Here is a 27,279-nt window from a genome sequence, read left to right as displayed (position 1 = left end):
CAATATAGGGGAATGCCAGGGCCAAAAGAATGGGAATGGGTGGGTAGGGAAGTGGGGGGCGCTATGGGGGACTTTTGGGATAGCATTGGAAATGTAATGGAGGAAAATATGTAATAAAAATATTAAAAATTTAAAAAAATAGTTAAAATCCATGACTCATAACTGTATAATTAGGAAAATTATTGAAAACAAAATCTATAATTCATAGTAAGAAAAATATATTGTTTGAATTTGGTCTTATCCTTATGATTTCTCTTTCTTTCCAACTATTATTTTACATTGGCTACACTTGTGGTAATAGCATTTTAGTTACCTATTAGTTAATTAAATTATTTAGGTTAAAAACTTACCGGAACAATGATAAAGTGTGAAGAAAGTATTATTCACATTTAATTTATTTAGTCTTTAGGTCTATACAGATCTACTGACTTCGTGACAGATTTCTCTGTGTCTTGAACAAATTAATCAATACTTCTCCTATAACTGAAACACTATATCACAGTGAAACGAATAGAAAATTGTAACTTTCCAGAAGAAACAATTTTGTAAAAATACCTTTATCAACTACTTACATGATAAACCTGGATGCTTACTTTAATCTAAAACTTTTCTTGGAAGAAATATCTGTTGAGACGGCAATAATGACTTGAGCCCATGCTATGTCCTCTTTAGAGATTCATACATGCCTGAACAATGCCTAGCAACTGAGAGGTGATCCCTGACAATTAATTTGGGGAAAAATGTGTTTCAAGCAAAAGATGGAAGCCTGGAGAGAAACTTAGAAAAAAGTGCCAGGCTCTCAGGAACTGGGCTTCTTGTCTCTCCCAACACTTTAACAGGATGAGAAAGGCCTGAAAGAGATGAAAACCTTGCAGGTTGCCTTGGGACACATTCAGGATCTCCTGCAAGGGGTAGAGCTGAAGAGTTCCATTGTTCTCTCTTGTATGGGATGAGGAGACTATAGCTGCAGACTTGCTAAGACTGTGAGCCAGCTGTGATGATGATGATGCTCCATGCAGACAGAAGGAGACCGCAGCAGATACATTGCCCAGTGATCATGGTGGTTCATAGCTAAAGGTACTGGGGAAGAAAAGACCTCAGAAAACTTAGCATGACCACTTAGGACTTTGGGAAGGACAGGATCTCTATCCTGTTGGTAAGCCGTCAGACACGATGTAGGGACTTGGAAAACGAGAAGAGCCATGGGATTTTCAACAGCTGAGTCCCAGAACACAGAGGGTAAAAAGTCATCTCACTGGTTTATTAATTTTGTTTCCCAGAACATTAGTTGCTACTTGGATCTTTACATTTTGTTATGGTAGGACCAGAATTCTTTTTAAAAAGTTAAGATTGCCCCTTTAAATGTAATGTACTTTCTTTATTATAAAATAGAGTTTGATAATGGCAGGGATGAGTCTTGGCTTCTGTCAGTCAGTGCATCTCCAATCCCTTGGCTGATTAATTTAGGAAAAGATAGAATGTCTTTTTTTTTAACTGTGGACCAGTAAGACTCAAAGGCATTTTGGGTAGGAGTAACTTGGAGAAATTCTCTGCTCCTAGATCTTGTCCTGTATACTCATAAATATGATCTGAGGCTGGCAGCTTGTTACGAGTTTGACACTAAAACAGCTGTGAAGGCTATTGAGCAGCTCAGAAAGCCCAGTCTCCCTGTTCAGTCTTCTAACATCTTTTAATGCTAAGTGTCTGCAGATGCAGAGATGTTACTTTCCTTAGGCCAAGTGAGTAGTCAGTTACATCCAAATGAAGGAATCTCGAGTTCTACAGTTCTTTGTGACATGAGCTCTGTGAGGTCTAACTAGGCCTTGTTTATAAAATGAAGATAATAGAATTTCTATTTCAGGAGGCCATTATGCCTTTAAGTGGGATAATACAGGGAAAATGTTCTATACAAGGTACTGTACAGAGTATGAACTGAATAACACTGACTGGTATTGTGATGTCCCCCGCCCCCCACCCCATAGGCTCCTATATTTAAATATACGTCATTGAGGAGTGGAACTATTTGAGAAGGTTTAGGAGGCGTGGCCTTGTCATGGAATTATATCCCTGAGAGTGGGCTTTGAGATTTCAAAAGCCCATGGTCGGTCCAGTTCTTTCCTGCTGCCTGTGTATCAGAATGGAAAGCTCTCAGCCATTGCTCTAGCACTATGTGTGCCTCCCTGCTCCCCATCATGATGATAATAGACTAAATCTCTGAAACTGTAAGCAATTAAATGCTTTCTTTTATAAGAGTTACTATGGTTGCGGTGTCTCAGCAATAGGACTGAGACAGGGACTCTAACCCTGGGAAACTTCTTTTTTACCTTTTCACAGAGGGCTTTGTGCCCCCGTGTATGCTGGAGGACAGGTGGGGAAATAACCCTGAGTGGGAGGATCCAAAAAGAGCTGGGCAGTTTTATTTCTTCTTGTTTATAAGTAAAGAAATTGTGAAGGTTTCCTGAAACTGTCTAAATCAATATATACCATAAAGAAAGGCACCAGAATGGAAGATTTGTTAATAGGAAGCATTGGAGCACTGGCCATATAGGACTTGCAAAAATTTGAGATAGCAACCTAGTAATTTTTCTTTTCCAATTGTTCTAAATTCTTTTATTCCATAGATGCTATATAAATTTTGACAGAAATGGATGGTTTCATACTATGTACACATTTAATAGACACAAAACCCCAGGCATTAAAACCTTCCATTTTATTCCCGAAAATTTTTTCATGTACTCATTCTAAAGGAGAATTAAGACTATTGTGCATCTGCCTTCATCACTCAGTGAACCAGTTTTATAACATGGTGGGAGTACAGCATCAGTAAACTGGAAGGTTTTCATTTTCCTTTCTTTCATGGGGATAGATGGAAGATCTAGGTATCTTTCATCTACATTTAACATAAAAGGAAATCCAAAGTGGAATCCTTTGGCTGAATACCAGTGATCTGTAAATCACCGTGTGGTGGCTTTTGTGTCTTAAAAACAGAAGTTAAGATACCAATCTTAGTTCACCTTTGAAGACAGAACAGGAACCATATTTTACTGTGCTATTCCATTTACTTGGAATCTGAGAGGCTGCCCGTTTAATCAATGCTTGCTGTGATATAATAAAATGTCTAAGGCTGTACTCTGTGTCAGAGAAGCAAGAAAGAAGTATGCATTGCTATTAGATCATTGATCTGCTTTGACTTCCCAACCTTATGCCACATTTCCCACAGTCATGTCCTCTAGCATCCTTTTATATCCACACTAAATATGTCTTCCTGAACATCTCAGCTTGGTGGATTTCTCCCATTCTAACAAGTGTTAGCAGCCCTGCAGATGTTATCTCTTACTGACAGGGTTATCAGTAACTATTGCAGCAGAGGACACATGACTTACTCAAAGGGATCAAAGGCTGTTGAATGAATGTTAGTTTACAACACTTTGGGCCAGCCTAAGGTCAGCCTTTGAGCAATGATGAAGCACTACGGATGTAGCAAGAAGCATCTACCTATGTCCTCCCTGAGTCTGAAGAGGAGGAATAAGGCGCTTATAACATTACTCAGTGAAGACAGAGGCCTGGGATAGGCCAGCTGAAGCCCTGTACTAGAAGGCAGAATTCAGGGGTCTTGTCTACACGGTGTAAGATCAGCAATCCAGGGTATGGGAATAGGAGAACGATTTTTTCTGAAGGGACAAGATGCAGAACAAACAGTACTGTATAGTAGGTAGCCTTTCAGGCTCTGGACCATGGTTCATATCTCAGGCATGGGACTTTAAATGACTTATGCAATTTTCTATGTTTCAACTGTATTTTTTAATTATAAAATGAGAACATGTCATATTTAAATTAAACTACAGGCTTTTTCAGATTAAAGTATATAAATAAATGTTAATTTTTTTTAATTTACTGATGCATTTTAGCCCAAATATACTAGTAATATTAGTTTTACAGTGATATGTCCTAAACCAAAGGAATATACATTGTGTATGGTGCCTTTGGGGTCTTAGAACCAGATGAAGCTGGCTTTGAATGCTCTGTCTGCCTTTGGCTAAGATACCTCTCTGAAACAACTTTATAGATCATCTCTGGGGTTATGTTCCTTCATGCAAACAGGATGCAACCATTGCCCCATAGGACTATTGTAAAGATAAAAGAAAATGAGGAATGTTTGTAGTGAGCTACCAGAACCCTATGGAAATGGAAACAACCACCTAGCCTAGAAGTCTTTAAAGACAAGGGTTTCTCCTTTGTTCAAGAGGGCATCTACAGGTAGCTCAGATGACACCATTACCCTATAGAGCCATCAGAATGACTGCTACTTGGGTAGCATCATCCGTCCTGATAAATGCTTAAAGGGCATTTAGAACTACTAAGAATCCTATAAGGCTCCTGAACTCTTGTACTTTTACCTTGCATTTAAAATTTGCCTTACTTTTTATCATGGTTAGTAATAAAACTGCTAATAGATGAAGAATTTAACTTGTTTACTTAAGAATAACATCAATGATATTAATAATAACCCTAATAGAGGGATTAATGTGTCCTGTGCACTCTTTCAATCACTGTTTGAGCCTCGGAAGCTCTGGTAAGAATAAAGCCCAGTATTCCTGGAGTTGGTGCCTGTGGGTGCAGCACTGAGAGGACAGGAACATGGACCAGCTACAGACAATCTATAAGAGAAGTGAGGTGAAGGGCTGGGGGTACATCATGGCTGTGGGTTTCAGTGGTGGGCAACAGAAATGAAGATCCTCTGTTCTCACTGTACCATGAACTCGGGGACCTGTCGTTAAAGATAACATTGCCTCCATCTCAACTGAGGAATATCCAATTTCCCATTGGAGGACAATGACGGTCCATGAAAAGTCTAGCAGCCTAGCAACAGAGTGTATTACCAGTTAGAGATCATCTGGTTTAGTTTTCCTTGCTGGGTCTACACTCATTTTTCTACTACCTAGACTAGAAAAGCTATAAACTTTTGTGGAGTATGATCTTAGCACAGCCCTTTCTTGCTATTTTGGCCGACAGCTACTTTTGACCAGCATGTGGAAGAGCTCGCTGCCTATGGACTTAATTATGAGAACTGTTCAGAGTTTTGGACAACTGGTGATGTAAAATGAGGTGTCTGCCACTTTGTTCTTCCCTACTCTGAATTTCACTCCAGATAGCATGTCAGAATATAACCTCACCGTTGACCCTGGAAATAAATAGAAATGAGTGTTTCCCTCTGAAAGTTGAAAACATATCAGAGACAGCTCTAACATTCTAGAAAGTGACTGGGAATGTGTGGAGACAATGCGGACATGTTTCCAGCAACCTGTCTTTGAATTCACCTAATTAAATGTCAAAAGGAAAGTTCGAAGCTCAGAGCTCACATATTAAAGTGATGTAGATACTATGTCCGCACTCACAAACACACCAGAAAGGAGCAGCTACCTAATGCCAATGTAATGCTTTCCCTGGTCCTCTGTTGTGCCCACGTTGACATGTGTTTGGGACCCTTGTTTTAGGAACACATGTTCCAGAGTTTTTATTGGTCACTGATATGTTTAAATAAAGCCACATGTAAGTTGTGTTAACATTTGTTTAGTTAGAACAAAAATTAAGGTCATTAATTTATTACTAAAAGTATTCACTGAATTTTTTTTTTTCCGAGACAGGGTTTCTCTGTATAGCCCTGACTGTCCTGGAACTCACATTGTAGACCAGGCTGGCCTCGAACTCAGAAATCCGCCTGCCTCTCTGCCTCCCAAGTGCTGGGATCAAAGGTGTGCGCCACCACCGCCTGGCTGAAATTTTTTCATAATGACATTTATAATATACAGAGTGCATAATATTTATGAAAAATGGTGGGAGGACATGACTGTTGTCATCGATCGCATTAGGCTAAATACAGCCAAAGAGGAGAATACTTGTCCTGCAGTGCGAGCAGCAAGTGCGGGTAAAGGAGGTGGAAAGCAGAGAGCATGTGGTTTAGAAGGAGAAGCCCTGCCAGCATGAGGCTCGGTCTTGTTTCATGGCTTTGTGTGTTGCTTCTGAGAACGCTTTGAGGCTCACATGAGAAACTGCAGCAACACATTTTGTAATGTGAGAGTGAGCAGAACTCGCTGCCTTGGAAACCTAAGTCTGCATAGGAGAGTGTTATCCTACAGTCCCTCATAGAGACAGTCATGATATCCAAGCTCATATAATGCAGAAAATAGAATGGAAACTACTCAGTAAAACATATTACCAACACACCTACACACCTACACACACACACACACACACACACACACACACACACACAGAGGGAGAGAGAGAGAGAGAGAGAGAGAGAGAGAGAGAGAGAGAGTCAGAGACACAGAGAGAGACAGAGAAAGAAAGAACAGTCAACTCAACACAAAATAACAGTTTACGTAAATACATGGAGGCATCTTTCTTACAAGGGCAAAGCAGTGCTGTTTGAGGATACACTGGCCAGCGAGTTGCATGGATCAAAACAAACAGGAAAGGAAGTAAATCTATTTAGTTGATGCTATTTTGATTAGAAGCTAAAATAAACTATCAAGTTCAACTATGTCAGAGCTAACCAAACCAAATCGATTTCTTGCGTAGCTGCTTCTGATTTACAAGGGCCCTAAACGACCACAGTTACTGAGTCTACTTTTAAAGTGTCTGAAAAAAAATGCATTTCACACAGCTTGAAGGAGATTGGGCATCTTCCCCACTCAGAGGCTGAGCTTCTTTTTCTTTTCTTTTTTCTTTCTTTCTTTAATTGGCACTGTAATGGAAAACACGATTTAAGTGGAGAGAAAGCTGCCACACATGTGTGTGACATCTACCATGCGTGTGTGACATCTAGAATCTAAACAGCTAGTTAGCAGTGAATCCCTTTTGAAGAGCCAACTCATGGGGACCTGTGAAGGGCATCAGAGAACACTAACAGTGCTGAGACTAATGCGATTTTATTTTGCCATTTTTTTTTAAACCCATGTTTAAATCCATGGCCTCAGCAATGTGCATACAGTTTCCATATTGAATTTTAAATGATTGCTTTCTTTTTTTTTAAATTTATTTTTTTTAATTAGGTATTTTCTTCATTTACATTTCCAATGCTATCCCAAAAGTCCCCCATACCCTCCCCACTACTCCCCTACCCACCCACTCCCACTTCTTGGCCCTGGCATTCCCCTGAACTGAGGCATATAAAGTTTGCAAGACCAATGGGCCTCTCTTTCCAATGATGGCTGACTAGGCCATCTTCTGATACATAAATGATTGCTTTCTAAAGCCTTTTCTTTAGAAAAAACATACGTCAATGGTAGGGTAAAAAGTAGTATACAGTAACAACAAAAGAAGTTACAAAGACATACACAGCAAGATTTTGCATGTATGATGGAGGAAGAAACTAGAGAGAGAGAGCTGGTAGTTAGAACACTTACTGCTCTTGCAGAGGACAGGGCTTTGAGGTTCAGCCTGCACATGGGGGCTCAGAAGCATCCTTAATTCCTGATCCAGAGGTTGCAAAAGCCCTCTTCTGGCTTCTGGGGGCAAGCATATACTCAATGCTTAGCAACACAGCCAGGCAAACACTCGTACACACAAAGTGAATGAATAAATAAATACATCTATACAGTGTGTGTGTGTGTGTGTGTTAACCAAGTGTGATTGTCTGTTCATAGTGTTTGAGAAAGGACCTAGGTGTATTTTGGATCCTCTGTGTCCTTTTTACCCAAACATTTCTGACTTTCTATCCTCCCCTGAGATTTGTGTAGCCTGCATCTGAAGTGACAGTTGCTTGTTAGCCACAGTGAGGAAGATTTAAAAGCCTGACTTTATTTTTTTTTCTCCAGAATGCCTTATGGTACGTGGTTGGGGAGAATTTTGTAGTGTTTTCTCGTTAATAATGAAAGCTGAGTGATCTGGTGAGCTCTTGTCAATTTCTAGACAGGGAAAAGACATAAAATCTAACTATCTATTATCTATTCAGCGATTCCACTGTACAAGCAGATGCATTGTCAATAAGAAGCTTTAAGTTTTAAACGAAATGCACTAGATAAATGTTACACGGTTTCTGTCTTTGATAGAAATACTTCTATCCATTTAATGCCTTTGGGGAACCTCCATGTACAAAGTGTGTTTTTTCTAGAGCAGTTTTAGGGGTGAAAAAAATCTCAAGATTACCTTTTAAAAACTCTTCCAGTGAAATGTGACACAAGAAGCTGGAACCCTGAGGCTTGTTTAATGAAGTAGTAATTGGTTCAATATAAAAAAATATCCACCAAAGTTAATCTAATTTTTGCTTCTTATTTTTCAATAGTAAAGAGATTATGAAAGGGTTAATGAGTCAAAATCTGGGATGTTTTATTTGAGGGATTTCCCTGTTATCTAGGAGAAATAAATGGAACAAGCCCATGCTTCGTATATATACGTGCCAGCCTCCTTATGGTTTATATACGTTCCAGCCTCCTTATGCATGCCTAGCACACACTGATGGCCAGAGGGTTGTGGTAGGAAAGTCCTGAGAGAGGGTATGAGTTATGGAGCATTTGGGTGATGCTTTGCCGTTGTAAGAATTACAGATTGGCTTTTCTCTCCCCTGCAGTAGATCAATGCCCAACAAAATTGCACAGCGTATTGCTGAAATTAGCTTGGTAGCCAAGGAAGGAAGGAAAATAAAAAGTACACGAAGCTTTTAGGACTTTAAGTAGACATGGTTGATTCACATGAAAGCATCTTTAGATCATTTCATGCTTTTGTTATGAAACTGAAAAAAGACATATGGATTGGTTAAATGACTTATAGTTTAAACATATGTAATCTGTGAAAAATAAGAAAGACTTTAGAAATTAGTGACAGTATTTGTGAAAAATTCTTTTAATTATATTTATTTCATTACTAAATAACTCAGTAATATGACAATTGCTAAAATTTATTTAACTAATAATGAATGCAATTATTAATTCAAGTAATGTTTATTAAAACTATATATCTGTTAAGACTGCATTTGAAATTTATCTAATATTCATAGGTATATACATATTTCTTAAAATCTATAAACATTTTATCCAAATATATATTTCACTGGCAATCACTTGAGATTATGATTATAGAGAAATTTTTAAAAATTATGGCTGGGTGACATACGTCTTTAATCCCAGCTCTTAGAAAGCAGAGGCAGGCAGATCTCTGTGAGTTCGAGGACAGCCTGGTATACAGACCGAGTTCCAGGGAGGCAGAGAAACCCTGTCTCGAATATATGTGTAAAATGTGATCTTTCCTGTTTCTCTATGGTATGTGTTCACATTCATGTTCATGTGTGTGTGTTTGTGTGTATGTGTGTGTGTGTATGTGTGTGTGGTGGTGTAGGTGCACATGTGTGTGAATGTGGAGCCCTGAGGTAGACATGCGTTGTCCTCCACTGCTGTCTCCTTTTTTTTTCTTGAGATAGAATCTGGACCTTATTCTTTTGAGACTGTATTTGCCATGACTACACCTGGCTTTTATATAGGTTCTAGGGTCCTTGTAAAGTATACAGCATGTACTTCACACAGGGAGCCATGTCCCTAGTTCCTTTCACGTGTTTTTATTCTTCATGTTTGAAATGAGTGTCATTTTAAAATAGAAAATATTGAAAGCATTTCCACTAAGCAGAAACCACGAACCAAATTCTACCTTCTGCTTTTGTTTTTGTTCACCAGACTTTCTGAGCAGTGCGGCCTCCCTCTCTTCCTCACAGACTTACAAATTCTGTAATCTTTGACTCCTACCCACATCCAAATTGCTGTGCTCATGTATTCCAAGGCTCTCATGTCAGCCCTTGCTTTCTGCCTGCAAAATGTGACCTTGTGAACGAACGGTTCTGCTTTGTCCTCCACTGTGTCCAGAATGATTCTACTGTGAAACCCTCCTACTGTGAATATCAGCTCTTCCATGTTCTTCCTCCAAACAGCTCCATCCTTTCTCCACTCGCTGCTGCTATTTCCTACTTAGCAAAACAATCACTTGCATTAAATATTGTCTGCCTGCTAGGAAGCCAGATGTTTAATGGATCCGAGAATACTTAATATCAGTCAGCTGAGTGATTAAAGAAGGGAGAGAGGGCAATGAAGTTCAAAGTTTGCATTCGGACAAACTGGCACGAGATCTGTGACCTCCCACAAAGTTCCTGTTGTTGAGCTGCAGAGTGGACTTGCCTTGCAGATGACTTTCTTATGTGTTAAGGGTGCCTTATACTCAAGTATGGTATGTAGAGCAGAAGTCAGTTTAGGCCTAAGGATAGCCTAGAATCTACCTTCTGAACTCTATATAGCAGTAGTTTTCAACCAGTGGGTTTTGGGGCCCATGGGGGTCATATATCATATATCCTGCATATAAGATATTTGCATAACATTTCATAATAGTAGCAAAATATAGTTATGAAGTTGTACCAAAATCATGTTCTGGTTGGGGTCATTACAACATGAGGAGCTCTATTAAAGGGGTGCAGCATTCTGAAGGCTGAGAACCAGTGTAGCATTCCTTTCTGTCATGCATCCAAAATTTTTTTTTTTAAAAATTGGAATCTCTGGGAACCTTCTGGAATGTTAACGGATTCATTTGATTCTGCCCATTCATCAGATGATATTGTCTTTTGAATACACTGAACTTCAATTTGCCTTTTTTAGGCATTGTCTCACAATGTGGTTCTGGCTAGCCTTGAGCCCACTATGTAGACGAGACTCGTCACAAACTCAGAGATCCTTCTGCCTTTGCCTTCTGAGTCATGGGATTTTAACCATCCAGCCTGGCTTTCAGGTTCAGTTTTTAAGACTATTTCTACCATTGGCTTTACTTTTTTCTTGGCCTTAAGATCCCTTACATATCCTAAAAGGATACTGAATAGTCCATAGAGACATCACACAGCAATTAGACATTTGCTCCACAAGGTTACTTCAGGTACTGTAATGAATGCCAATGAAGGCGTCACTGGCATTGACAGGATCTGTTATTCTAATGGAAGAAAGCCAGCGGATCTACTAGTAGTGATCAGTTATTATACAAAGTAGCACCAACTCTGCAGATCAACTACCAGTGTGGAACAGTTTTTATACCAAGTAGCATCATCCCATCGTTATGAATGGAAATGGTGAGGAGAGAAAGACAGGGAAACAAGATCAATCTCATTTGCTGATAAATTGAGTTAACTTTCTTCTGTTCTTTAGGAAATAAATGTCACCAGTTCAAATATTTTGCTGTAGAACTGATGCAACAGGAATAGATTTGTTGATTTTGGCATTCTAAATTTTAATTTGTTTGTATGCTTTCCTCAATTTTTATTAGCTATTTGGAATAAGACATAAAACCAACTACATTAAATAATCATTTATGAATTCAATCTGTAATATTACACAGATTGAAATTAATCTATAGATGTTGTTTCCAAAATAAACTCAATAGAAAGAGCCAGTTTTTATGAAATATAGATCAGTTTCTATTCTCACTCCATATTTACCCTGTTTGTGTGTGTGTGGGGGGGTTGTTGTTGTTTTTTGGTTTTTTTTGATTGCTGTTGTTTTGCAATTCCAAGGCTATTTGTATTAAACATTTTACTTTTTTCCTTATTTTACTCAGTCTTAGCCTTCCATTTTTAGATGAAGCCTGGAAACAAAAGCTCAGAATGCATATGAAAATTGAATTCCTTTTAAAGAGTTCAGCTTTAGGCAATGTAGGGAACACTACTGGCCTTGATGGAAAAGCATTGATGCAGAATTTGGTTTTCAGGCTGAGTTACTTTTCCTAGTACATCACTCACTGTAAAAATATGCAAACAAATGTACTCTAAAGGGCACATAGACTCACATGGCCAACTGGACCAGCCACAGTGGACTTGATGGATGTACATGCATGTGTGCAGCTGTGTGATGAAGCTATGCTAACAGACTATAATTGAGCATTCACAGCTTGTTCCTGACATGATAGGATGCTAGGGAATAATTCTGATGTCTTATGATATTTTCCAATTAAGCATCTCAGTGCACTGCGGCAGCTATTGGGTATGAATGTGTTTTCATGTTCAGCTTCTATTGGAATAGTTAGGTTGTAATAGTTTCCTTATCAGTTTCTGTGCAATGTCCTAGTGTCCTGTTATTGTCTGTTGTTTGTGCATTTTGAGGGAACCCTGAAAAATGTTAATGTGGGTAGATTGCCACAATGACATCACTGGACTTGATTTATGTAAAACAATGTTCCATTTTCCCATATAAGATAATATAAGGAAATATCAAATCAACATGCTCTTTGATATTGGAATATTAATTCAAGTATGTTTTGTAAATATTGTATTTTACTTTTCTGATGCTAATACTAATCTACCATTACTTTGGCTTTTTAACCATGAGAAACAATTATTTAAAGTATATTCACCATTTCAAGGGCTATAAGAGGAAAATATTTGCTTGATTTGGCATAAAACCACAAAGATTTTACACATAAACTCCTCTCCTGCTCCATCTCCCCTGCAAATATAAAATGTCCCCCCACAGACTTCCATGCTGAGGATGACTTGAGCCCTAGTTGCTGTCATTATGTTTGCCAGTCCGAGGAACTTTGGGAGGTGGGGCTTCTCTGGAGGAAGTAAGTCACTAGTGATGGTCCCTTGCTCCTTCTTGTTTCCCTTTGCTTCCTGGAATCCAGGAAGTGAAGGGCCTTCCTCAGGTGGGCCTCCCTACGTGCTACTTTTTCACAGGCCTACTAGCAGTAGAGCCAGCCAACCATGGACTGATCCTCTCAAACAATGGCTAAAGTAAAGCTTTCCTTCTGTCAAGTGTTTTCTTGGAAATTTTTCCCTCTTCCCCAGACTTGGTGGTTCAGCAAACACAGCAGATGAGCAAGAGCATATACACACATGGGGAAAGATCATCTTCCTTTATAGCTTCAGTGCCATCATGATTCCATGTTTTCTTTTTGCTTCTGTCTCCCTGCTCTTTGATGTAATAGCAGATTGTGAGCTTCCTGAGGACAGAGAGGCAGGAAGATTGACTTCAACTCTTTCAGCATTTTATCCTACTAAAGCATTCAATTACTGTACCTTTTGAATCGCCAAGAATTGAGTGAATTCAATATATGTATATTTATGCATACGTGTTTGGGTATCTGAGTAAGTGTGAATGTGTCTGTATATGTGTGTGTGAGTCTGTGTGAGTATGTACACGAATGAGTCTGTTTGTCTACGTATGTTTCTGCATGTACAGGTATGCATCTGTGTACATATATGTATCTGCATAAGTATCTGTGTATGTCTCTTTGTGTCTGTGTGCCTCTGTATATACATGTCTGTAATTATACATGTACATCTGTATGTGTGTCTGCATGTATATGAATGTATGTGTGTCTGTGTGTATATATATATATGTGTGTGTGTGTGTGCATGTGCATGTGCATGTATGTGTATTAGAGTATATTAGATATGTTTCTGTGTGTATATATGTGTGCATCTGAATGTATATGATTATATGTGTGTGTGTGTATATATATATATATATATATATATATATATATGTTTGCTTGTATATGTATTGCTGTGTCTGTACATATGTATGTAAATATATCTGTATATATTTGTGTATATGTGTATATATATTTTTTCTTTTTAAAATTTATTTTTATTAGATATTTTCTTTATATACATGGAGAAGCTAGAGAAATCACCCAAAGAGCTGAAGGGGTCTGCAACCCTATAGGTAGAACAACAATATGAACTAACCAGTACCCCCCAGAGCTCATATCTTTAGCTGCATATGTAGCAGAAGATGGCCTAGTTGGCCATCACTGGGAAGAGAGGCCCCTTGGTATTGCAAACTTTATATATTTTTTTCTTTACCCCAATGTAAACACAAAGGAAACATGGCTATCACATATTTTTTTGTTGTAACTTTTGTTGACTAATCATATTTCTATACATTCCATATATTCATAGTTATAATATTTAATCTTAATAATCTTAATATTATTTATAATTATAATAATATTTAATTTAAATATAATATTTAATCTTAAATATTAAGATTAAAATGGAATTTACATAAAGTAAAATGCATTTATACTAAATATACACTTTAATGAATTTTGACACATGCATACACTTGTGTAGCCACTACCACAGTCTCAATAAAGGCCATTTCCATCACCCTTATCTGTTCCATGTGTTGTGTGCTGCCTCAGCTTTCCAGTTCTCAATCACTGATTTTCTTTCCAATGTGTAATTGGTTTAATCTTTTCTAAAGTGTCATATGAGCAGAAACCTTTGAGTTTAGCATTTTTTCTGAGCTTTATGTTTCTGCAAGTTGGCCACAGTTTATTTCTTTCTATTTAATGTGCCTTCCACATTGTTGTGTTTCTTTCTAGTCAGTGTATTTAAATATATATATATATATTTAAATATATAAATATATATATATATTCATAAAAAATCTGTTTATTCCTTTTTTCTTGTTGGAGATTTCAGTTGTCTCACTATTTGCTTACTTTGGATATAGCACTTCTGAGCATGTTTGTGTGGTTCTTTCTACGGACACATGGTTTCATTTTTCCTTAGTTTATAATTACAAATACATTTGAAGGGTTATGTGGAAGTAAATGTTTAATTTTATATGAAAGAGCTAGAGTGTTTTCCAAATTGATTGTACCATTTAACATGCCTACCAGCAGTGTATGAGTTCCAGTTGTCCACAGTTTACTAACACTTCATCTTCTAATACTTCAGTGGTTAGCTATTCTGATGGACATTTTCATCTCACTGTACTTTAAATTCCCATTCATCTAAAGACTAGTGATTCTGAGCATTGATGGTGCTATGTCTACCATATCTGTCATTTCATTGTTCACATTCAATTGAGTAGTTTTAAATCCTGTTTCCCTACTGTCATGGTTAGCTTCAGTTGTCAATGTGGCATGACTGGGAAGAAGGAATGTCAATTGAGAATTGCCTCCTGTGCTGGCCTGTGGGCACCTCTGTGGGATGCAGAAGGGCCCAGCTCTCTGTGGGTAGGATGTAGAAGGGAGGAAGGTGAATAAGTTGGAAGCAAGCTAGTTAGCAACATTTCTTTTTCTGCTTCAAGCTCCTTCTTTGAGTTCTTGCCTCTCAACATGATGACTGTATGTAACCTATAAGCCAAAAGAATCCTCTCTTCTACTAAGCTTCTTTTGTCAGTGTCTCATCATAGAACATCTATCCCCTTTCTATAGCACATATTTGGATGGTGGACGGGGCATTGTTCATGTTGTAATTATTAGGTGAACAATGGCTTTTGTTGTATTAGTCTAAAGTTCTTTCTTTGACCTATGACATGAGATTAAACTACTTACTTTTTTGATCATCATTTGGTTGTGGCTTGGGGTTAAAGTTCTTTAGCGTCATTGAAAAAACACTTAATCTAAAGTTTACTAAATGCTGCTTGTAAACTGTAGCCCTTATGTATCTCTACTGATCTCACCAAGTATTTGATGAGGTCTCTTTATTTTTGTTGAAAAGAAAGCATATAGTCATTGGGCCTGTGTGCATTTAGGGAGTTTTTATATTATGTATCCCAAGTATGTTTTCTTTTGTGGACAGAATTCTATCCTGTCTTCATAAGGACAGCTTATTTAGCTTATGCATGTATAAATTATTACTCAGGGAAACATAAGAGAGACCCCCTGTACAAATACCTGCACATATTTGCCTTCATAGCTCATAGCTCCTTCCTTTTATGTTTGTACTTAAAATTGTTTCAGTGTTCCCCAACTCAAGCCCTCTGTATCTTCATTTATATAATTTCTAGATTAGACATTGCCTTCTTTCTACCTTCTGGATCTCTCTCTCTCTCTCTTTCTGAGAGTGACCCTGTGTTATTACCTGAATAAACTAAAATATATTTGTTTTCTATGCTTTTCCTAGATGGATAATTCTAAGCTTTGTGCATTCTCTATAAGGAGAGGTTCTGCCACTAAAGTCTTGTTTGTTCTCCAATTGGTTCTTGACTTGTCAATAAAGAAGGCTGGGAGGAGGCTAATTGCTAGACAGAAGGTACAAGTGGGACTTAAGGTTCTCAGGAGGAAAAGGAGACATGGAAAAAAAAGAGGGGAGGTTTGTTTGTTTGGTTGGTTGGTTGGTTTTTTTTTTCCACCATGCTTTGGAAGAAAGTGGATGCTTCAATCATGTAAGGCCTCTGGGCAGCTAGGGCCTGCTGCCTACACTACAGGTGAATGGTCAGTGAGGTTGGCAGGGGGCTAGCTGATACAAGCCACTAAGATTAGGGCAGGAGGAGAAATGGAGATAATAATTGGTAAGGGCATGCATTTCCAGGCATGAGTATGTATGCCCAGTAATTGTGCATAGGTGGCAACTTCTAAAATAATAAAGCTGTCTGTGTGTCCTTTATCCGTGGATTCTAGGATATTGGTAGTGGGCTGGTAATGTAACCCCTCTGGGAGCAAAAATGGGTAGGAAAGAGAAGCCAGATCAGTGCTAGTGGCATCGATCCCTAAGCTAAGCTGGATGGAACCTAAAATGAGCTGGGCACGGGCTGGTGGTACTGAAGCTCCTGGGCAAAGGCAGAAGAGTGTGTTTTTAAAAAACTCTATGCAACAGTTTTCATGAAACATAGCTGACTTGAAATTATCTACAGTGCATTACCAAGCTAATCAAATTCTCTGACTTATTTCAAAAAAACATTTTACAGAAAATGTACTACATAGGACTTGGATAGACAGACAGACAGATGGATGGGACGCTTCCGTAGCAGTGAGAGTGGTTGTACTTTATACAGAGATCCATCATTCTGAAAAGTAGAACGTGTCAAGCAACCTCTTGTGTCTTAGAGATGGGCTGTTAGGGGAGAACAGTATAAATTATTATCTTCCAATTGGTAAAATTAAGGGATCTTAAATAATAGAAGACCCATCATCTAAAAGTGTTGAGAAACTGAATAATCATATCACACTAATATAGAATAATTCCTTCTTGAATAAGCTTTTATTTTCTCTTTTGTCTCATTTGTCATAAGAATTAGGGACATTCTGAGGAATTCTAGTGGTGCTAGTATTTTAAAAGGGAATTAGGAAGTAAGTATACAGGAAAACTAAAAATGGTTTTTAAAAATGAAGATAGAGGGCATGAACTCAGCAGCCAGTCCCACAGTCCCCAGAGAAGGCTCCACTCCCAGGTGCTCTAGTAATCCAGAATCATAGGATCGGGCTGAGTAGGACACAACATCTGTTCCAACACCACCAGGAGTAACTGCAACCAGCAGGATACAGAGAAGCAGGAACCTTGCTTGAACAGTGGCTCAGGTCTGCCCAGGTTTATCTTGGGTTCGAACTCTGCAGCCAGTCCCACAGCACCCAGGGGGGACTTCAATCCCAGGCACTCTAAAAACCCAGGATCACAGGATCCCAGAATCGCAGGACCCCAGAAGCTTGGTCACACCACGATCTCAGGGTCCCAGAGGCAACTTGATTCCCAGGAACGCTGACATACACAGAATCTCAGGATCACAGGATCCCGGGATCACAGGATCACAGAACCAGCTGGACTCTGAGGAATTCTGACACAACTAGGATCACAGGAAAGACAGGTTCCAGTCAGATATAGTGAGGGCAGGTAGCACTAGAGATAATGTGATGGTAGGAAGCAAGCATAAGAACATAAGCAACAGAAACCAAGGTTGCTTGGTGTCATCAGAACCCAGTTCTCCCACCATAGAAAGTCCTGGATACACCATCACACCAGAAAAGCAAGACTGGGATCTAAAATCACTTCTCATGATGATGATAGAGGACTTTAAGAAGGACATAAATAGCTCCCTTAAAGAAATACAGGAGAACACAGGTAAACAGCTAGAAGCCCTTAAACAGGAAACACAAAAATCCCTTAAAGAATTACAGGAAAACACAATCAAACAGGCAAAGGAAATGAATAAAACCATCCAGGATCTAAAAATAGAAATAGAAACAAAAATGAAATCACAAAGGGTGTCAACCCTGGAGGGAGAAAACCTAGGAAAGAGATCAGGAGTCATAGATGGAAGCCTCACCAACAGAATACAAGAGATAGAAGAGAGAATCACAGAGGCAGAAGATACCGTAGAAAACATTGAAAATGCAAAAATGCAAAAAGCTCCTAACCCAAAACCAGAAGATCCAGGAAATCTAGGACACAATGAGAAGATTAAACATAAGGATAATAGGTATAGAAAAGAGTGAAGATTCTCAAATTAAAGGACAGGTAAATATCTTCAACAAAAGTATAGATGAAAACTTCCCTAACCTAAAGAAAGAGATGACCATAAACGTACAAGAAGCCTACAGAACTCCAAATAGATTGTGCCAGAAAAGAAATTCCTCCTGTCACATAATAGTCAAAGCACCAAAGGCACAAAACAAAGAAAGAATATTAAAAGCAGTAAAGGAAAAAGGACAAGTAACATATAAAGGCAGACCTATCAGAATTACACCAGACTTCTCACCAGAGACAATGAAAGCTAGAAAATCCTGGGCAAATGTCATATAGACCCTAAGAGAACATAAATTCCAGCCCAGGTACTATGTCCAGCAAAACTCTCAATTACCACAGATGGAGAAAACAAGATATTCCACGACAAAACCAAATTTACACAACATCTTTCCACAAATCCAGCCCTACAGAGGATAATAGATGGAAAACACAAACAAAAGAAGGGAAACTATACCCTAGGAAAAGCGAGAAAGTAATCTTTCAACAAACCCAAAGCAAGATAGCCAAACAAACATAAAATAACAGGAAGTAATAATCAGTTTTCCTTAATATCTCTTCAGGCAAAAACACTGTCAATAGGACAAAAAGGCAGCCAATAGATTGGAAAAGATCTTTATTAATCCTACATCTGACAGAGGGCTTATATCCAATATATATGAAGAACTCAAGAAGTTAGACTCCCAAGAATCAAATAACCTTATTAAAAAGTGGGGTACAGATCTCAACAAAGAATTTTCAACTGAGGAATACTGAATGGTTGAGAAGCACCTAAAGAAATGTTCAATGTCCTTAGTCATCAGGGAAATGCAAATCAAAATAATTCTGAGATACCACCTTACACCAGTCAGAATGCCTAAAATCAAAAACTCAGGTGACAGCAGATGCTGGAGAGGATGTGGAGAAAGAGGAACGCTCCTCCATTGCTGGTGGGACTGCAAGTGTGTACAATTACTCTGGAAATCAGTCTGGTGGTTCCTCAGAAAATTGGACATAGTACTACCTGAGAACCCTGCTACACCACTCCTGGGCATATACCCAGAAGATGCTCCAACATGTAATAAGGACACATGCTCCACTATGTTCATACCATTCTTATTCATAGAAGCCAGGAGCTAGAAAGAACTCCGGTGTCCTTCAACAGAGGAATGGATACAGAAAATGTGGTACATTTACACAATGGAGTACTACTCAGGTATTAAAAAGAATGGATTTATGAAATTCCTAGGCCATGGATGGACCCGGAGGGCATCATCCTGAGTGAGGTAACCCAATCACAAAAGAACACACAGGATATGCACTCACTGATAAGTGGATATTAGCCCTAAAGCTCCAAATAACCAGCATAGAATTCACAGACCACATGAAGCTCAATACGAAGGAAGAACAAAGTGTGGGTACTTGGATCCTCCTTAGGAGGAGAATAAAATACTCACAGGAGCAAATATGGAGATAAAGTGTAGATCCAATAAAAAAATGAAGATAGAAAAGGAGAGACAACTTCTCAATTTGAGCAGGAATAACTATAGTTCTTTCATGATGAGACAAGAGCTATAAATACCATGATTAATAATAGTATTTGAAAGTTATCAACCATCATTTACAACATCAATATCATTGAGGGTAGAGTCACATCATATGGTCCTGTCTTGTTTCTGACATTATCATGCTACATTGACAAATAGTTTTATTAATTTTTTTTAACTCCATAACTCCTTTAGGAGACCAATTTCCCTACTTATTTTTTCTTTCCTCTTTCTGAAGCCATCAGCATGAGTGCACCACATGACTTTACCGTAGAAGACTGTGCCTATCTGTAGTTCCCTAGATTACACCTTTTAGAACCTCTCAAGAGTATGTAAATAAAGGACGGATCCAACACGCCCAACAGGTAGATAAGTACTCAACAGTGCCATTGGTGAGATGTTTCTAAGCATTTATTAAGAATCCATAAGAGAAAGTGAGACAGAATGTCCTTTGGAAAGGCTGAGGCCAGTTATTCATCTCATACTAGAAAATAGATGTTCAAATGTATGGAAATTATGTTCAAATTTCCAATTTTCTAATATTATTTTTAAAAATCATGTTTTCACTGTTTTTGTTTTGTTTTTAGAAATTTATGTTTAGTCAATCAAATATGGTTGGAATCTGGAATGTATCCCAAGAATATATTGTGTAAAATAATTTTTATTTAATACACTCCCCTGATGTCACCCCAGCCCAAGTTGAAAGCCTGACACCACTCCTGTATGTCAGCAGTTGTTTCTCTCTCTTCTACTACTCTTCACTTGTGTATCCAGCAAGATTAACACCCCCACCTTCTACTTTCACCATGCCTCTCCTCTGATTTAGAAACAGATCCTCACAGCCAACTGAATGCTATCCAATTTTTTTTCTCGAAATTCCAACTTAGCTGTGATCTCTCCTCACCTTGCCATCCAAACCTAGCTCCAGGTATTTCCCAATCCTCTCCGCATTCTCCTTAGCCTTCCTCCTCTGCCTGGACAGGAGTGGTACACTGCTGCCTCTACACTTCCTCCACTATCTCTGCCTTAACCATGAGGGACCTTGCCTTCTAGCTTTGAAGTTCCTTCCCTCTGACAGGAATCACCTTTTGTCCCTCATGACATGCAAATCCCCCCTGCTGTCCTCCTGCTTTATGACCCTTTCCTATTCAATCCATGGGGCTATCCATTTCTGTATACTTGCTTATCTGTTAAAAAGAGTCAACATTTTAAAAATAAACAATAGTTCTTAAATTTAATTTATTTTGTGATTTGCATATAACTTTTGTTGGAACTGTTTCCCTTTCTAGTTGACAATACAGTAATGGTACATGTTACTTTTTTGTGGTAATTTAAGAGTTGAAAAAGCACTGTTTGTATTTATTATCTGTTATTTTTAGTAGTCCCTTAGTATTTCAAAAATGGAGTGCCATGATATGCTTTCTAGCATTGCAGCAAATTTTACTACTACTGAAATATTGTTTTCATTTTACTTCTTTTGAACGCCCTATAATACCATAATTCAGCTTCTTGACTGAAACTAGTAAACTTCATTTCAGTCAAATTAAGTTGAATAAACATACTAGATATACTTGGTTAGAAAGCATGCTTCAAATAAAATCATACACATGAGTGTTTCGCCTGCATTTATGTCTGTGCACCACATTGTGTGCAGGGCTCATAGAAAGTGTCAGATCCTGTGGAACTGGAGTTACAAATAGTAGTTAGCAGCCATGTGGATGCTGGGAATCAAACCGAGATCTTCCTGAAGGGCAGTCCCTGCTGCTTAACTGCTGAGCTATCTCTCCAACCCCAGAAAGTACTTTTATGAATTATAATTGTTTTTTTATTGCCAACTTTTTGTTGAAGTATTCTATACACACAGAAAAGCACACATGGCACCCTGCATACAACATTGATTCAAACCAAAGTTCCCTTGGGGAGCCAGCACTCAGAAACAATGCATGACCAAGACCGGAAATCTACCTTTATACTCTCTTTTACTTACATAGAACTATTAGTATTTTTGGTTTTTTGAGGTTTGAAAAACACAGATTAATTTGTTATGCTTTGCTCTCTGTCTAAATGAAATCATCCAACCTATGCATTTGAAGTGTCTGGCTTTATGAGGTTTGTTTACAATCTTTCATGTAGTTAGGAGTCAGCCATTGTTGATGTATACTATTCCATTGTATGAATGTATACTACCGTTTGTTTCTCCACTGTTGGTGTATATTTCAGTATCACCCAGCTTGATTGATTCTGTTTTATGCTCTTGAGCATGCTAAGGCATGCCACTTGTCAGTCGTATATCCTAACCTCTCTGTGAGTGGGAGCAAGAGTAGAATTTATTCACTCCTAGAAGATGCTACCTTGTTTTTCCAAAGCTGTTTTCAATCCTATCACTAGTCTATGAGTGTTGGCTGTTCTTTATCTACAACAGCAGTTCTCAGCCTGCTGACCTCCTTGGGGGGTCACATATCTAATATCCTGCATAGCAGATATTTACATTACAATTCATTACAGTAGCAAAATTACAATTGTGAAGTAGCAATAAATATAATTGCATGGGTGTGGTTCACCATAGCACGAGGAGCTATACTAAAGGGTCGCAGTATCAGGAAGGTTGAGAAACACTGCTCTACACTAGTCATGATGTTCTCTCTCTGATACTTTAGCCATTTGGGCAATGTGCATGTGGTCGTTAGTTTTAATTTAATCACACATGAGTTTTTCTTTCTCTCTTTTTAAAATTGTATGTACAGAAAAAATATGACCAGAAATGATGTAGATTTATTCTTTCAGCATGTGGTGACAGTTATGGAATATAAGCCTTTTAGACTTAGCTGCAGATTCACATGAAAGTGTAGAATCCAATTAGCAATGGTCACTATGAGTGATTTTTCTTGACACTGGCGATTGGGCTGTCTCTGGTGATACCTTCCTGTTGACATCTAGCTGGAATCCCCAATGTCTTTGTGAACTCCACCCATCCTTCCATTCAGTTATCTAACTCTTGATTTATTAAGTTATACTAATGCCTGTGAATTGAGGATAATTTCACTTATATTTTACTGGTAGCTTCTTTGGAGTTCTTTCAGTTACTATTTTTGCACACTTTGGTTAGCACTGGCATTGCTTATCAGGTTTATAAAGTGAAAAAGCAAACATTTGAACCCCACTCCTGCCCATGGTGAATACTCATTGCAAGTGAAAGGGTTTGAAATCTGCATGCTAAGTCTCTAATGTAGTTCTGATTGATTTTCACAGCCTCCAAGACATTCTATGGGCTTAAAGTAGTAGATAATTAGCGTCTAATTCCACTCCTCTCCCCTGTGGTTGCTGAGTGAATCGTGGTTATTTTCTTGCCAATATTTTGTCTCACTCAAGTTTAGGCCAAGACATTTGCTTTCTTATGGAATCCTGAAGCTATACTTTTTAATTGCTATAAAATCAAAGAGGGTGACGTCAGTCTATTAAGTTTCAGAAGTTTGTCCAGACTATATGGTTAATTACAATAAAAATTAATTATGGCTTAGGAATAATAAAGATTTATTCCTTTCTATTGCAATGTGCCTTTTACAAACCAACGCCTTCGGAAATGAACCAAGAGAGCAGTGCAACAGGTTTCTGGACCTGTGAGGACTTCCAAGCACTTCTGTTGTGGTCTGGACCTCTTGAGTGATGCCCTCAGCCATCAGTGATGAATTGCATGCTAGGGGTCTCTGTGATTGAGCACTTGGAAGCCCTTTATCCTATTGTATCCAGATGAAGAGTACCTACCTCAGCTTTGTTTGTTCCCTTGGTAGACTGCATATTGATTAACATATAAATTATAACATATGACATTTAGTCAGGCTTCTAATGCCAATGTTGAGTATATTTTAATATTCTCATTTAAGCATACTTCAGAAAATGAACTTTATCTAATTTCTTTTGCATTCCCAAATATCTCCTTAAAAAGTAAGTACTAAGTGTAAACAAATACGTTTATAAATAAGAAAGGTTTAAAATACACATGCAGTGTAAGTCTGTGTGTCAGCTTAGAGATATTTTCTGCAGGTATTTTATTGATTTTACTCTTCACTTTCTGTTTTTATATTGCATATTACTGTTATGATACATTTTAATAATTTTTCTATAAAACTTTATTCTTTTCTCATATATTACACCCTGACCACAGTTTGCTCCTCTCTCCCCTCCTCCAAGTCCCCCCTCCCCGTCCCCTCTCTCTAAGAGCCACTCCTCAGATTTTCTCCAGAAGATGGTAGGCTTCCCAGGGATATCAATCAAACATGGCATATCAAGTTGCAGTAAGACTAGGCACCTCCCTCATGTTAAGGCTGGAGGAAGCAATTCATTAGGAGGAAAAGAGTTCCAAAAGCAGGCAAAAAGAGTCAGAGACGACCCCACTCCCAGTGTTAGGAGTCCCACAAGAACACTGAGCTACACAATCATAACGTATATTCAGATGACATAGGTCAGACCCATACATGCTCCCTGATTGTTGGTTCAGTCTCTGTAAGCCCTGAGTAGTTATTGTGTGGGGCAGTTTTTGGTGATGTCCTTGACCCTCTCTAGTTCCTGTAATTCTTCTTCTCTCTCTCCCACAAGACTGCCTGAGCTCTGCCTAATGTTTGCCTAGGGTCTCTGCATCTGCTCCCATCAGTTACTAGATGAAGCCTCTCTTATGATGATTTTGCTAAACTCCGGTCTGTGAGTATAGCAGGGTATTAATTAGGAATCATTTCATTGGGTTCAGAAATAGAAGGAGTCAAGGAACTTATTCCTCAAAGCTTCCGTCAAAATCAGAGTATCAGCTTATAGGTAAAACTGCATTCTCTTGATTATTCTAATAGGAAATCATGTACTAGTGGAGATAAACTGAATAAACTTGTATAGTATCTTAATTTGTTTATTATCACATATATTGTCTCATACATTACATTTCAACTGCATTGTGATCATTTATAATAAGTAGCATATTTTGTCACTGCAGTAAATCTCAATTATATACTTAGATTATTTTAGTTTCTCCCTTTCCTTTAAATTTCCAAGGTTATAAGCTCTTCAAAGTACTGTGTCAGGTACTCTTAACATTACTTTATGTTAGCATTTCTGGTCACAATTGATTAGTTCACCAGTGATTTTAGTTTCTAATTTAGAAGCCTGAGTTTTTATAGATTTACCTTCTCATTTGCATTGTATATTAAATTTCCACTTAACAACTTTACAACAAGCTATCTGTAGAATCTGTTCCCTGCTCTTTTCCATGATCATATAATTCTTCATTATTTCTCTTTATTATGTTTTAACGGCATGTTTGAACTACCATTGTTGTTCTTCCCATCTGAGTTGGTCCCTGACAATCCAAAAATCCATTATTCATATCCTTCCACAAACTTGAATGAAACATTCTGTTTCTAAAATCCTTTAGTGACTTTCATAGTTTTTTTTTTTTTTAAGGATAAGGTCTTTTATTTTGGATACTCTTTCTACCCTTGCCCCTTACCAGTTTCACCTGCACCTCGAGCATGGACTCTTTAGAGTCCTCAGATTATCCCTGTTTCATTTTCACAGCCTTGGAACTTTTCATTCTTTCTGCTCTAAATCCTCTTCCTCTGCTTGTCCATTGGCCTCTTACTCATTCTTCAATACTTAATGTGTTTGATCAGTCACCTTTCTGGAAAAATAAAACAAAACAGTATTAACTATCTTCTGTGCCTGTCAATTTACTCAAGGGACTTTTGATCAACTATTAGAAAAAAGCAGTAGAAAGAATGTATGTTTTAGTTACTTTTCTCATGGCTGTGACAAAATAATCAATAAAAACAACTTAAGGAAGGAAGGGTTTATTTTGGTTCACGACTTGAGGGTACACATTGTAGTGCAGGGAGGTCACAGCATCATTTGAGGCAGCTGGTCACATTACCTACACAGTCAGGATGCAGACCACCATGGATGTTGGAGCTCAACTCATTTTTCCTTTTTATTCAGCTCAAGGTTCCAGTACATTGGATGGGGCTGTCCATATATAGAATAGGTTTTGGATTCCTAATTAAACCTATCTGGAATCACCTTCATAGACACACTTAGAGGTATTTTCTAAATCTAGTCAAGTTGACAATGAAGATTAACCACCACACTTTGTTACCCTAACTTCGGATCAATCATGCTAGCACATGTTTTGTAATTGGTTATAGATCAGCAAATAGCAAGAAGCATGCTTTGTCACCTGTGTATATTTACTACAGGTTTAAAACGACTGACTATATCTTATTAATACACTCTGATAATTGTTTTTAAAACAAGCAGAAATAGGGCTGGAGGGATGGCTCAGTGGTTAAGCGCACTGACTGCTTTTCCAGAGGTCCTGAGTTCAACTCCCAGCAACCACATGGTGGCTCACAACCATCTGTAATGGGATCTGATGCCCTCTTCTGGTGTCTCTGAAGAGGCAATGTTACTTACATATATAAAATTAATAAACCTAAAAAAAAAAAAAAAGAGTTAAACCAAGCAGAGGTTATGTTGGTTCTAAAGTCCTTACCAGGCAACGACCTGAATGCTTTGTTTTTCTCTTCTCTCCTCTCGCTCTTCATTGTCAGAATGATCTCCTCACTCTGTTTCATGCTGTTCTAAACCTCTTTCTGCTCAGCCTTTTGGGTGCTGATTGGTCTGGTTTCTAATTTGAGCCATCGCTTTTCTTGACTTCCAAGCTATGGATTCTTAGTCTTCCCTTCGCTTTCCCCCTCAGGACTTCTAAGTTTACCGGTGTTGTTTTCCATGGCTCTCTCTGAAATGACGATTTAGATATGGGAAGCAATAAGCTTTCTGTAATTTGCTAAAGATGTTTGGCAGCCGCTGAATAATCACCTATAGTAGTGCTAATGTTACCAATAACATTTAGATTGTTACATGAATTGAAGGTCCTTTCTAAGATTAGAGCGAATCTGGAAAGAGTTAGTGAGATTGCTGTGCCTGGTGCCAGATTTTTAAAAGCAGTGTGATGTTGTAATTTTTTTCATTCTCTATAGAGTTTCCTGATGATGGTATCTGCAGTGACGGCTCCTCTCCTAGACTGCCCAAAACACACGTTGTTCTATTATTAATGCCTCCAGAGTCAGTGCAAGCTGGACTTTTAAAGTCCTCTAAGTGTTTACATTGCACATGTATTTGATACTCTACTGGGTAGCATTTGAATGTACATTTCATAAAGGTCCTTGGAAATTTCAAGATTAGGGATTTATTTATTTACTGATTCGTTTTTGGAATGCAAGGGTACATTTTGTTTCTTACCATATCTATGACACTGATGGACAAGAATGTTAATTCTTTATTTTGGGTATTTTAGTTTTTCAGTTGTAAATAAGAGTGAATTTATTTACCATTCACAATAAAAATCAATAACCAAAAATTATGGAGTTATTTTATTATTTAAAACAATTATTAAATTTAAATATAATTAGATAAATAGAGATTGTGAGATTTATCAACTTCTCTTTAAAATCAACACACATCAGAACAGAGACATATTAAAGCATTTTTTAATGTGAA

The 27,279-nt window shown here is 38.0% G+C and overlaps 1 protein-coding gene across 2 annotated transcripts in view; it reads left to right on the top strand.

Annotated features, from left to right (window-relative positions):
• The window catches only part of Hmcn1 (hemicentin 1), a 427,483-nt gene that overhangs the window by 136,211 nt on the left and 263,993 nt on the right, over nucleotides 1-27,279 (top strand). The window lies entirely within an intron of this gene.

This window comes from Mus caroli, chromosome 1 (genome assembly GCF_900094665.2).
Source record: "Mus caroli chromosome 1, CAROLI_EIJ_v1.1, whole genome shotgun sequence".
Classification (NCBI taxonomy): domain Eukaryota; kingdom Metazoa; phylum Chordata; class Mammalia; order Rodentia; family Muridae; genus Mus; species Mus caroli.
The sequence above is the reverse complement of the archived record's forward strand: the minus strand, read 5'-3'. Positions and strand labels throughout refer to the sequence as shown.